A 12,121-nucleotide genomic window follows, 5' to 3' on the forward strand; every position below is an offset into this window, starting at 1 on the left:
AAAAAAAAAAAAAAAAAAAAAGAGATGAGTGTAAAATTGTCATTCTTCTTTTGCAATTTTCTAAAGCAAAAAGATAGGCCTAAATTCAGTGAACAAAGTAAAATATTGTTAATATCCACTCTATTTATACTATTTGAGAGAGGGCTAAATTCAGTAACCAAACTAAAATATTGTTAATGTGTAATTTACTCTTTACGCTAATTGAGAGAAGAAATAATGCCTTTGAAGATTATAGGTCAGGTATTTTGTAGAACATTTGTTGTTCTTTTCATATTTATAAGTTGGAAGAGACTTTTTTTGTGTGTTTTGATTTATATTAACATGTATGCATGAAATTCTTTTTTAAATTGATGATTAATTTCCATGTTGAATTTTTTTGTCTCAGATTTTCCTAGTTTGGTTCATGGGAAGCTGGTTCATATTGTCTTCTGTGTTATTTTGATATATCTCTATTGTTTCTTGAATATTTTCATATTTCTGGCACTGCAAGATATCCTAGCCCTGGGATCAGCTCTTTAGCCAGGAAGCCCTAGATCCTTCTAATGGAGAATTGCATATAGGAATCAATATCTGGATGCTAGATGAACTCACTGCTTTTGGAGTCAGCTAGTGTCTTTATTTCTTACAGAATTGTTTACCAAAGCATGTTATCTATTATATCTCCTTTGAAAGAAAAATGGAATAGTATTCAAAATTCCTACCATGGTTTCAAAGTTCTTCACAATCTGTCAATTAAAACCCCTTCTAGCCTCATTTTTGTCCTAATCCCTGGCACATACTTAATGTTCTTAAACAGGTTTACCTTTTCTCTTAATTTTTTCTGCCAGAAATTTCCTCCTCCTTGTGAAAATATTGGTTATCTTTGAGTTTTACTCTTTCTTTGAGAGTCTCCTGAATTCTTTTAGGCTTTATTATATCTTACCTAAATTTATCATCTTGCAGTGTTTTTGGCCTGCAAACATACAGGATGCCAAATTTTACTGTAATTAGTTGTTTTCATCTCTTCACTTTACTGACATGTAATATGTGAACTTTAAATTGAATACCCTAAATGAGTGTTGTACAATGTTCTTTTTCAACGGAATGATAGTCATTCACTGTTCAATATGGTTCATTTGTGAATAATCTTTCTGGTTCTATAGATTAACATATTCTGGACTTTTTATATAAATAAGATCATGCAATATATGGCCTTTTGTATCTGACTTTATTCACTTGGCTTAATGTTTTCAAGATTTATTCATGTTGTAGCATGTATCAGTACTTAAATCACCTGGATCATAATACTAAGAAAAATAACTTTTTGAGTATTACAACTACTGTTGCTTTGAGCTTTTGTGTACACATTCTTATGTGGACACATGTTTTCAATTCCCTTAGGTATCTACCTAGATATAGAATTGCTGGGTCTTGTAACTGTATGTTCAACATTTTGAGAAAACGTCAAATGTTTTCCACTGTGCTGTACCATTCTTGTACATACTTGCTAGTAACATACAAGTGTTTGAACTTCTCCATATCTCTACCAAAACTTGTTGTTTTTCTTTCTGATTATAGCCAACTTGTAATCAAAGGGTTTGAAGTGATATATCATTGAGATGGGTTGGAACACAATATACTTAAGATGGCAAGTATATTGCCATCACTTGATTGCCAAATCACTTCAAGATGATTTGAAATGTGTTTGAAGCGACATGTAATTGAAGATTTAGTTTCGATTTCCTTGTAGAGTTATGGTTTTGAGTGGGTTTTTCCTATGTTTATCATCTATTTTACATCTTCTATGGAGAAATGTCTGTTCAGATCCTTTGCCCATTTTTAGTTTGTAGTATCTGTCTTACTGTTGAGTTTTTTTTGGTAGTATTTGTAACAAACTATTTTGCTTGTAACATAGTAGGAGAAAGCTGTAGTTCTAGAAGGGAAAATCATAGAAGTTATTTATATTCTCTCTCTGTCTCTCTTGGATTATCTTTTTGTTGTGCTTCTGAAACCTCTGTCTTTTGCTAATAGTTACTTGACATTCTTACTATTTCTCCTTTTGTAAGATATTTGTTCTTCATTTTTTTCATTATAGGATAGCTATATATAATTCAGGAAATAATATCTAGTTTATACCTGCTGAGCCATGTGTTGACTTTTCAGTTACTCTAGAACTCTAATGTTTTGCAGATCAAAAAATCAAAAAAGTAAAGAAGAAATAAATATGGTTTTTACTCTTATATGATAGTATAATGCCTGAAATATTAACATTTTCAAGTTATAATTTTCACGTATATATCTTTTGAAATAGACTTCCTTTTGTGTATGTCATCTTTAACTTGACTTAAAAGAAAAAAGATTTAGTGAAGTATTACTGACATGCAAAAATATGTAAATATTTGAAATGTACAGTTTGATGAGTTTTAATACATATATAGCTGTGTGCTTGTCTATGTGTGGGTGTGTGTAATTGCCATGAAACCTTTACCATAAACAAAAGAATGAACATGTCTATTACTGCCAAAAAATTCTATTTTATCTTTTGTAATTCTTTTCTGCCACTCTCTCCCATTCCTAAGCACCCACTGATCTGCTTTCTGCCACTGTTACCTTGCATTTTCAAAAGTTCTGTGTGAGTGGAATGATACAGTTTGTAATTTTTCTTGTCAACTCTTTTCATCAGCATAGCTATTTTTAGATTTCTTCTGCTTTGTGTTATGTAGTGAAAGTTAATTACTAATTATTGCTGAGTAGAATTAGATTAACAATTTTTTTAATCCATTCCCCTTCTGATGGACATCTGAATTATTTCTCATTTGTGATATTTAAAAGTATGTTATGACAAACATTTATGTACAAGTTTTGCATTGACATAGTGTTTCATTTCTCTTGGATAAATACCTAGGTAGAGAGTGACTGGATTTTGTGGTACATTTATGTTTAACAGTTGAAGGATTTTCAGAGCATAGTACCATTTTGTATTCCCACCATAAGAGTTTTAGCGTTTCTATTTTTCCATATACTTGCCAAAACTTGTGCTTTATAATTGTTTTTATTTTTGCCATTCCTATTAGATATGTAGAGGAATCTCTTTGTGGTTTTTTATTTGCATTTCTCTGATGATGTTGAGTGTCTTCTCCTGAGCTTTATTTGTGTATTGCTTCTTTGGTGAAGGAGCAATTAATTGCTTTTTTTGTCTGTTTAAAAAACTGGGTTGTTTGCTTTCTTCTTTTTGAGTATGTCATTTCTTTATATATTCTAGATACAAGTTTTTTTTTAAATTACATATATGATTTGTAAGTATTTTCTCCCAGGCTATGCTTTTTTTTTTTTTTCAGAAGAAAAGAATTTTAAAATTTTGATGTAAGTAGGCAAATACCTTTAATGAATTTGTGTGTGTGTAATATTTCAGAATGCTTTACCTAGCTCAAGTTCACATTCTTTTCTTATGTTTTCTTTAATAAGTGTTTTAGTTTTAGATTTAACATATAAGGCCTGTGATCCATTTTGAGTTAATGTCTATAAATGGTGTAAGGTATAAAGTGAAGGTAACTAGCATTTTGTATGTTCTTCATTCCTTACTTGTTTTGTGTCTATAAATCTGTCATTCTTATATTTGATCCTTTGTATGTAACATGACTTTTTTTCTCTGGCTTCTTTAAGATTTTCTCTTTACCATTGGTTTTCTTAATGTTTGCCATGTTTGCAAGTTGTTGAGCTTTTTGGATCTATGGATTTATAGTTTCCTTCACATTCAGAAAGTTTTTGGGCCATTACTTTCTAAAATACTCCTCCCTTTCACCTAGTGTCTTTGGAGAATCCAGCAATATCATTTGAAGTTGTTCAGTGACTGACTAATGGCTGTTTTCATTTTTAAAAATCCACATTTGTGTTTGTGTTTTTATGTGTGTGCTTTCTATTCCTCTTTACTCAAATTCACTATTCCTCTGGATGTCTAATCTGTCATTATTCTTCTCTAGTAAGTTTTTAATCTTTCATGTTGTATTTTTCATTTCTATCCATTTGGCTTCAGTCTTTTTTCCATCATCCATCTCTCTATAGTTGGTCCTCTATGTCTTTGACTTCCATATCCAAGAATTCAACCAACTGTGGGTTGAAAATATTTCAAAAATATTATCAATAAAAATAACAATACAACAAAAAATTTAAAACAACACAGTATACCAACTATTTACACAGGCTTTACAATGTATTAGGTCTTATATATAATCTAGAGGTGGCTTAAAGTTTGTGAGAGGATGTGCATAGGTTATATGCAAGTATAGTTGACCCTTAAACATTGTGAGTGAGGTGTGAGGCCCTTACATCCTGTGTTGTTAAAATTCTATATATTACTTTTGACTCCCCCAAACTTAACTGTTGGTCAGAAGCCCTACTGATGACATAGTCAATTCATACATGTTTTCTATGTTATATGCATAATATACTGTATTCTTAAAGTAAGCGCGAGCAAAGAAAATGTTATTAAGAAAACCAGAAGAAACAAAATATATTTACTGTTTTTGAAGTGAAAGTGGGTCATCATAAAGGTGTTCATCCTGATAGTCTTCACATTAAGTATTTTGAGGAAGAGAAAGAGGAAGAGAAGGGTTTGGTCTTGCTGTCTCAAGATTGGAAGAAGATCCATGTAAAAATGAATCTGTACAGCTCAAACCCTTGTTCAAGGGTCCACTGTACTATGCCATTTTATATAAAGGATTGAGTATTTGTGGAGTTTGGTATCTGCAGGGAGTCCTGGAACCAATCCCTCAGGGATTCTGTGGTATGGTTATACTTTCTTGATCATGTGGTATATATTTATAGTAATTATTTTAATGTTTTTGTCTGCTAACTTTAACATCTTTGTCCATTCTGCCTTGGTTTTAGTTGATTGATTTTTCTCCTTATTATGGGTCATATTTTCCAACTTCTTTGAATGCCTGGTAGTTTTCTTTTCTTAAATAGAATTCTAGACATTGTTAATTTTATTTTGTTGCTTCTGTTTATTTTGTGTTTCAATAAGTATTCTTGACCTTTATTCTGAGATTGTAGTTAATTTACTTGAAAAAAGTTTGATCTCTCTTGCCTTGCTTTTAAGCAGGATTGGAACAATGCTCAGTCTAGCACTAATTATCTCCACCACTGAAACAGACCCTTCTGTATGCACCATGAACTCTCAGGTCTCGCAATTCCGGCTGATGAGCCTGCGTGAGCCCAAACATTTTTTTTTTTCTTTTTCTAATATTGTCTGGTTTTGTTTGTCTCACCCTCATATAACTTCCTCATACATGTGACTTGATCAATAATAGCTGAATACTGCGTGCACTTCCTCTGTGATCTTTAGAGTGCCATCTCTGGGAAGGTCTCTCCTCTTTCCTGCTCCGTCTCTTGCAGTCCAGCTACCTGGACTTCCCATACGCTCCCTTGTCTCCTTGCCTCAGGGGTCTACTTGTCTATAACTGCAGTTCCTATTGCATCCCACTGTCTGATGGCTGTCACCTTGAGGTCATTGTCTTTCTTTACCTGATGTCCTTTGTCTTAAATGTTGTTATTTCATGTTTTTGAATGTCTTTGTTTTTTTCACATGGGAGAATAAGACTGGTTCCTGTTACTCCATCTTCTAAATCCTGAATCAATCAGGATTCACTTAGTCATTCAGACATTCAGAATTACTATGACATATACATATATTGCTGCATGTGTGTACATGCATGTATGAAAAAAGTTAAGGTGTTTGTTATAGGGATTTGGTCTTTACAACTGTGAGAACTTTTTAACCATTCTTTATGAGGCATTGTCATCACATGTAATGTTAGAGCTTGAAGTCTCCAGGTCAGGTAGTTGAGAAGCAAGGAGGGATGTGACATGGCCAAAGAACGAGGACCAGGTGGAGCCTACAGACAATCCCTGAAGTCCAAGGACTCTGCCAATGGTGGGATGGGATTATATGAAGCTGGGGTCCTTCCTAAATTACCTAAACTTATCCATAGGGTCCAAGAATTGCAGAAACTGATGTAGGATCCCAAGATTGTGGAGAGCAGTTGTGGGCTTGGTTGTTGCCTTGTGATGATGAGACAGTGCGTGCGGCAATGCGTGTGAACTGTTGCTTCACATATGACCTACTTTCTCTTTGGCCTTCCCTAACCACATATATCTAGGGAAGCAGGTTCTGGAAAATGTAGTTTGGCTTATCCAAGTTGTCCCAGTTCTGAGCCCTTGCATTCTACCCTTGTCAACTTTGTACTCGTACACATCTTCTTAAACTATATTTAATCTCTGATAAACAAAAAGGCATTTTACTTCTCTGCCCAACATGGTATGCATACTCACTACACAGTCAGCAACATGCTGACCCATTGATAAAAGGAGATATAGCATTTTATTTTGTTTTAAATTTTTGCATAATTGTATTCCATGAAACATATTTATCTGAACTGCGGATGGTGGGGGGAGGGCGGGATTGGTAGTAGTGGGAAACTGCCAGGTGAGGGGGGCACACCTCATTAACAAGGGTACCTGCATAATGAACATTTGTAAACCTACTCCTGAATTGTATCCCACATCTTTAAAATAAAAAAAAAAGTAATACGAAACTATCAAAAAATATTTATCTTACCTGTATGTAAACTTTGATGCAAGATATAGAGCATGTCTTTGTCTGCATGTATTTCATAATGGAATGTTTCTGCTAATGCACTCAAAAGTACTAGCTTGTCTCAGTTTGAATTCTCAGTTTTTGTCTTAATGATTCAATATATTAGTTGTATAAATATTGAATGTGTACAACTAGCAGCTTCAATTCAGTTTCACGTTAATTGCAACTTGAATACCTCAGTTTACTAAATAGTATTTTTAAAGCAAAAAATTAAAAAGTCTGAGTTTCTAAAGAACTGCCTGACTAGTATTAGAAATAGCTCCATCAGGCAGCTTGGCATGCTACACCTGCCAGCTCCATCATGGGAATGACTCAAGAACACGCCTCCCTGATGTCCTGTCAGGTGAAGTGCTGGTTCCATTAGGCTTAGCCATTCCTGGTTCACTCTTAGATGGGATTGGAGTCAGGGCTTGGTCACAGCTTTCTGGCTGACATCTGCTATATTACATGTGACTGTATTGTCAATTTACATAGAACATCAGGGAGGAAATGTGAAGACAAATTACATGTAAAAGTGGAATTCCCCTTTTTGGTGAATTTATTGATTGGTGTTTTATTCCTTGACATGAATACTCTCATGTATTTTGGCTCCTGCACAGTTAATCAGTAAGGACAATATTAGAATTATTTTCTTGTATAGGAAGAGTCTTAATATATTAATAGTGATTATTTATTGAGACTTACTACATGTCATGAACTATCTAGGCATTTTATTCTTATTTTCTGTATATTGTATATAGATATATTTTCCTAAAGGCTTTATTATATTTGATCCCAGTATGCCTTAATTTTCTCATTTATAGTTTGAAGTTAGTAATAGTAGTATGTATCAATCACAGTAGTGGTTTTATATCCAATAATCCATGTTAAACATTTATTGCCCTATTTGGCCAGAGTATTCTCTCACTAAAGTGCCAAATTTCATTACTATTCATTTTCAATCTTTGCATGACCCTGTGTAGAAGGTCTCCTATTCTGGGAGGATAAAAATGAGATTTACCAAGTCCTGTTATCCAGTTCAAAGCTACAGTATGTGTGTGCTATCTCTTATTCTTCCTCCTGTTTCTAGGATTCTTTTCCCAGTTGTAACTGTGGTCTTCATCATCATCGTCATCACTATTGCAAAGTTGGCTTGCATTTCTAGAGGGCTTGCTCGGCTATGGGTGCTACAATCGGCTCTTGAAATACTTCACCTCATTAAATCTTCCCTACAACCCTAGGGAAGAGAGCTGCTGTCCTGATCTAGCCATGGGTAAGGCTCAGATTCGGCCTAAGTTCCTTTGACTCTAGGCCTTGTTGTGGGCCTCATTGATAGTCTTTCCTGGGATATCTACAAATGATTTCATATACAAAGTACATCTGGATACTTCTTTAATGTCTGTTGACCATGTCAATGCTTTCCATTTAGAGGATAATATCTGGCAGTTACAGGGGAGTTGAGGTAACTCTAGGCAAAGGCTTCTTCATTGAAGTCTTTTGGGAAGTTTTCAGTGAGTGTGGCTTATGATCACACTTTCTTCTAACACTGTAACCATTCATAAATATGTCTAGCGTGTTTTTGTAATTCCCCTTCTGGAGATTTCATTGGTTATGGTAATTTTTGCAGTTTATATACTTGTTTGCTGAACTCATGTTTTTTTTAAAAAACAATTCTTATATCAGTAATTTCACTTCACCTCTCATGTCATGTAGCTAATTTAACTGAGGCCAGCTGCTGTTAATCGGCAGAACCTAGACTAGAACCAACTTTCGACTTTAGACATCAGCATTTTTTCACTATGCTATTACCTGTGTCTCAAATTCAGAAATAAAATACACTTCCACCCTTGATCTCCTAGTTAATTTGGCAAATGATTTTTGAGTTAAAAAAAGTAAAGCAGCAGACTTCTGAAATCAGGTCTAAACATGATTTGTAGTTTATGAGAGGGAGGGAGGCAGGAGCTTTAAGTGGTCAGTGTGATCCTTGGGTTCTGGGGAGTCAGCTGGGACGTATCCTCACTCTGCACTAGTTGCTCAGCCTTTGGGGAGGTAATGGTTGTGCCCTCAACTTTCTCATTTGTGAGATGGGATGTGGTAAGGGTTAGATAAGTTAGTGTACATACAGTTCTCAACAGAGCTTGGCAGTCTCCCTCCCTTCACACTGAAAAACAAACAGAAGGAAGACAGCCCTAATATGTGATTGCTTTCTTTTTTCTTTTTTCTTTTTTTTTTTTTTTGAGTTGGAGTCTCTCTATCACCCAGACTGGAGTGCAGTAGCCGCTCCCGGCCACTGCAGCCTCGACCTGCTGGGTTCCAGCGATCCTTCTGCCTCAGCCTTCTAAGTAGCTGGAACTACAGGCTCACGCTACTACACCCTGCTAATTTTTTTGATTTATTGTAGAAATGAGGTCTCACCAAGTTGCCCAGGCGGATCTCAAACCCGTGGGCTCAAGCAATCCACTCTCCTCGGCCCCCTAAAGTGCTGGGATTACAGGCCGAGCCACCAAGCCCAGCCTTGATTTCTTTCATTAGTCTTCAGAATGTGGTTAATATTTGGAAGTATACAATGTACTATTAAGGTCTTGGGGTATAATATTATGTGCAGTTCTTAGAATAATACACTTACATTTTTATACAGAGCCGCATTAAATGATAATGGAATTAATTCTTGAAAAAAAGCAGCACTAGCTTGCTGAATCTCTTCATTTACTCTGGGAAATTGTGGGGCCCATGTGTGTCTCTGTGTGTGTGTGTGTGTGTGTGTGTAACAGAACCTCAGATTCTTGGAGAAACATTTCTGAGTACTGTAGCTGACATGTTATATCTAAAAATGTATTGTCATGTATCTGTAACATGCTTACTCCTTGAAGAGGTGTGAGACTTAAGAAAAGTTTTTATTTCTTATGAATATGCAGAAACTTTCTAACATTTGTTTCTTCGTGGGGATTTTTGCAAAATATCATAGCGTTCATTTTCAAGGAGAAGCAGAACTATCCAGAAAAATTTTAACTGTAAATGATTTGAAGATTCTTCAATATTTTATATTTTGGAATGTTAGTAATTTGTTTTTGAAGCAAGTTGCTTTATATAAAATTATAGGAGTACATTTCAAATGTGTAAATAATGGGTTTTGCATAGTAATTACAATCAAAAGGGGCAAAAGAAGTGTGTCAGAATATAATTGAGAAATGATGAGAGACATAAGTATTTTGGCCTAGTAATGATTTGTTAAAAGACTTTGAGAAATATGATTATTAGTGTTGTTTAGTACTCATTAGCTTCTGAATTTTGGAGTAAATAAATCTCATCTGATTGTAGTTTTTTGCAAGGTAAATTTTTGACAGATTTGAATACCTTTGAACTACAGGTTTTTCTGTTGTTCAATTGCATTAACATGTTCATTAACAGGTAGAAGTGAGTGGAAAAAATTATTTCTTGATGTCGTGGTGAAACATAATAGTAATCTATTTGCAAATATATTTAGGATGTTAGATAAGGTATTTCATTTTATGTGTTATATAAATTAAAATCTTTACTATTTCGTTTAGGTTTTGTTTAATGTCCAGCATATTTTACATTTTAACAACAAAATTTCATGTACCCTTGATTTCTGACATATTGAAAGTAAAATATCTATATGTTGGTTTTGTTTATAATAAAATAAATGCAGTCTGTCTCAAATGGCTGTTCTTTTGGAAGTGATCATTATTTTTATATTTTTAAGCATACTTATTCTTGATAACTGATTGCATTGTATTCATTTTTGTCTGACCTATTTCACAGGTCATTAATTTTTAGTTTGTCTCTTCATCCTATGATATTTTCTTTTTTAATATTATGTGCACTTCCATAATCCTAACGAACCTTTTGTAAAAAACTCTATGCTATATCAGTTACTAGATTTATTGTTCATTAGTTTAGAAAAATCATATTTATTTACAAAAGTATTTAATAGAATGGTTTGATTTGTTAACACTTTTATTTCTGTAGTATTTTCTCTTTTCTTATTTTCCATGAGGCTTTAATCTTTCATTAAGCAGGAAATGTGGAGTAGTGGGGATAGCTCTGCAGAAACGTGTCAGGCATGAGTCCTGCATTTGTATTTTCAGCTCCTTTGCCACATTTTCTTAAAGTCCAAATCCCTTATCTTCTCTGAGCCTTCATTTACTCCTCTCTCAGGGAGAGCTGATCATGCACTTGTGGGGAGCCATTGAGCAAACATATAAAAATGCTGTGAAAACTCTTAAGCGTTTTATTTTGCTTTTTTAAATTACAAATTTTACTTGTAGAAAACAAGGCATATAAATCATCTAAAACTAAATCTCATGTCAGTGAATTTGGGTAAATGCTGTTCATATATACGTATGTGTTTATGCCAATACAAAAATAAACACACATATATAAATGGGATTATATTGTAATATTTTTGTTCTTTTAAAATTAACCTATCATGAGTAGTTTCCTGTATACTTTAATTGATGCATAACATTTTACTATGATTGTGCCTCTGCTATTGAATATTTAGTTGGTTCTTACTTTTTAGTTGGAACATTTTAACATTCATTTCTGATTCTTGTTTGAGTGGGTATTCCGCTATTGGAATAACCGATTCTGAATGGCTGTGGAAGACTGTTATTTGCTTGCTTAGGATTTGGTGTTTCATCTAATTCAGAGAGGAAGTATAAAAGACTGATGAGCTGAGGAACAGCATGAACAGGTGTGTAGGAAGATAGTATGATGGTGGGATATGGGATGCATTGCAAAGGAGAACACATTGAAGCTATAGTACTTGGACCAGTTTGAACTCATGTAATTAAACTAGAAAAGTAAAGCCCTGCTAGAGAAAAGTTGTAAGTAAACAATACTTGATTTCTGAACATAAGTCTTAGATTACTAAATTGGGAAAGTGGTACAATTGATAGAATTAGGAAATTCTGCAGGAGATCATTGATGAGCAGTGATCATGACTGATTGTTGGCCATGTTTTAAGGTATTGTCAGTTCACACAAGAAAAAATGTCCTGGAAAGGCCATGGGTGAAGATATATATTTTAGAGTCATTCACAGGAGGTTATGCTTGAAGTCCAGGAAATGAATTATACCTTTGAAATAAGAATGTATGTGAATAAAAATATCACTTGGAGCATGAGATGAGGAACAAGAATCCATAATAGTGATTAGAAATAGTTGAACTAGTACTGGAAGCCAGGTTCTTAAAGAGCTTAAGAAAGAAACAGTAAATATTACATTTATACATAAGGTTCATGAAAAGAATTATTTCACTAGAGAGAGATCCTGCAATAGATAATGTGATTTCTTTCTTTCTTTTTTACAAAAATGTATTTGTATGCCACTTGAAAATTTATCATAATATATTTAGAATATTTAAAAGATATAATGATTGTTATAATGTGCTTTTATTTACCACGTGTGGCCTTTACTGCTGAGGTCCTCTGTGTGTATCTCCTTTCTTGCCCACCATGTATTTGTCTGTGTGTTTTTCTCCTAG

General features: G+C 34.0%; 1 protein-coding gene across 1 annotated transcript in view; it reads left to right on the top strand.

The window, feature by feature from the left end:
- ZNF407 (zinc finger protein 407) overlaps positions 1-12,121 on the top strand; it is a 481,202-nt gene that overhangs the window by 165,537 nt on the left and 303,544 nt on the right. The window lies entirely within an intron of this gene.

This window comes from Carlito syrichta, unplaced genomic scaffold (genome assembly GCF_000164805.1).
Source record: "Carlito syrichta isolate Samal-C Ts95f unplaced genomic scaffold, Tarsius_syrichta-2.0.1 Scaffold316215, whole genome shotgun sequence".
NCBI classification, from domain to species: domain Eukaryota; kingdom Metazoa; phylum Chordata; class Mammalia; order Primates; family Tarsiidae; genus Carlito; species Carlito syrichta.